The following is a 2,513-nucleotide window of genomic DNA, read 5'->3' on the forward strand; positions in this document are numbered from 1 at the left end:
GTCTCTTCCATAATGGCAGTATTTCTGTGGATGCCATTGGACAGGGAAAAGTGTTTTTTATAGAATACTTAGATTTTTTAAATAAGTGGGTCAAATACACCAGTCACCTCCAGAACACCAATGAGTGCTCCAGATGCTTCTAAGGTACGTGATACTTGACTTGACTGACTATTCACATAAATGACCAGGGCTTGAGTTAAGTGCCACTGTTGCTGTTGGCTCTCCTTGGGTGTTGTGGGTTGTGTCCTATTTAGTGGAACAGGTGGTTGTGAGCATGTGTTGTGATGCAGAGCCCAGAACCAGCTGGGCTGGGGTCCTGCCCTTTTCACACTATCATTTGACAATTTACAGTGCCTTTTAGAACTCTTGTAAGTGATGCTATGTCTATCCATGTTTTAATAAAGATACTACTGTCTTTGAGGAAAAAAAAAATAAGAGGGAAAGACTGACAGAAGCAAAGGGAGAAATAAATCACAATCATGGTGTAGATTTTAAAAACACTATCAGCAGTTGATAAAATAAATGAAAAAAAATTCAATAAAGATATAGAAGATTTGAGCAATACTGTCAACCACATTGACTTAATATACACCTATTGAACGTTACACCTAATGACTTCTGAATATATGTTTTTTTCCAGAACACATATAATTTTTACTGTAGTAGACCATATGCTAAGCCATTTAAAAAACAAAAAAGCTCAATAAATATTGTAGGATTGAAACCACTGAGTATATTCTCTGATCACAAAATAGAATTTGTTTGTCAGTAATAAGAAGACATCTGTAAAATACCCAAATACTTGAAATTAAGAAGCACAATTTTAAATAATTCATGNGCCTCCAGGCTTCCTGTTCGCCACCTTCCTCGGCTCGTGCGCGCCTGTCTGCCTGCTGCGTAGACCGCGTTGAGCTTGAGGTGAAGCCTGAGCTCTGCCCTGTCCTGATGGAGAGGAGAGAGGGGGCGGTGAAGGAAGGGGCATCTGCAAAGAAGGCGGCCCTATTTCTCCCTACGCTCCAGGAAAAGGAAGACAGAGTGGCCATTTTTTTTTTTTTTTGGATCCAGATGAAGAAATTGCCAAAATTGACGGGACCGTAACAGACCAGTCAGCCTTGGGACGATAATACAGTCTGTGCAAACCCCGTCTCCTGGATCCCCACACCTGACAAGAAGATGAACTTGTATACCCGAGTTCTAGAATATGAGCCTTGGAGTTTTGCCCGTCCAGAGCCTCAGCGCTGCCCATACTGAACTGGGCAGATAGGAGGTTTGGAAAATTATGTTAAACAAAAAGATTTGCTGAAGGGCTAATGAGCACTTTATGCAGCGACACCCTCTCCTGCAGCCTAAAACACAAGCACTTTTTCTGGATTGGTTAATGGAAGTGTGCGAAGTCTGTTAACTTCACAGGGAGACGTTTTAATGGACACAGGCTTTCTTTGATAGATATATGGCAACACAAGAAAATATTGTAAAACATTTTTCAGCTTATTGAGATTACGTCTATATTTAATTGCTGCCAAACTAGAGGAAATCTGTTCTCTAAAGTTGCACCAGATAGCTTATGTTACAGATGGGGCTGTTCATGAGAAGACATTCTTACCATAGAATTAATGATTATGAAGGCCCTTAAGTAGCATTTAAATCCCCTGACCACTTTGTTCTAGCTGAATGCATACGTGCAGGTTGCATACCTAAGTGACTTATATGAAGTGCTCCTGCTGCATTATCTCCATCACATCTTCATAGAGATGGCCCCGGTTTTAGATGTCTGTGTCCTGGATGTTGGCTGCTTAGAATTTTCTTAGGGTTTACTCGCTGCTTCTGTCTTGTGTTATTTCTCTTCGTCTGAATTGATACGAAAGGTCTCAGGATATCAGTGATGTGATACAGAGAACCGGGTCAAGTGGATGGTTCTGTTTGCCATGACTTTAAGGGAGGTAGGGAACTCAAAAGTGAAGCACTTCTGGGTGGTTTCTGCTGAAAATGCACACAACATACAGACCCATATAAGCAGCTTGGATTTGCTGGACAAAGCCCAAGCAAAGACAGCCATATTGTCTGAACAAATAGGATTTCTTCTCCCTCTACTGGAGTCCTCACTCCACCCACAGAACACTAAAGAGCAGAGCAGTGGGCTGAGAACAGTGTGACCACACCAGCATTCTTCACCAGAGACAGTTGTGTGGAAATGCCTGCTCAAAATTCCCTTCTGTCTACTGCATCAGAGGCGTGCATTAGCTTTTACAGATATTTAAATGGAGGAGTGTCTCACAATGGAAGTATTTCTGTGGATGCCATTGGACAGGGAAAAGTGTTTTTTTTATTGAATACTTAGATTTTTTAAATAAGTGGGTCAAATACCCCAGTCACCTCCAGAACACCAATGAGTGCTCCAGATGCTTCTAAGGTACGTGACACTTGACTCACTATTCACATAAATGACCAGGGCTTGAGGTGAGTGCCACTGTTGCTGTTGGCTCTCCTTGGGTGTTGTGGGTTGTGTCCTATTT

At 41.8% G+C, this 2,513-nt stretch overlaps 1 pseudogene; it reads left to right on the forward strand.

Annotated features, from left to right (window-relative positions):
• Positions 1-2,153, forward strand: part of LOC103581209 — a 5,839-nt pseudogene extending 3,686 nt beyond the window's left edge.
• Positions 2,154-2,513: the final 360 nt, after the last annotated feature.

Source organism: Galeopterus variegatus, unplaced genomic scaffold, assembly GCF_000696425.1.
Source record: "Galeopterus variegatus unplaced genomic scaffold, G_variegatus-3.0.2 Scaffold12566, whole genome shotgun sequence".
NCBI classification, from domain to species: domain Eukaryota; kingdom Metazoa; phylum Chordata; class Mammalia; order Dermoptera; family Cynocephalidae; genus Galeopterus; species Galeopterus variegatus.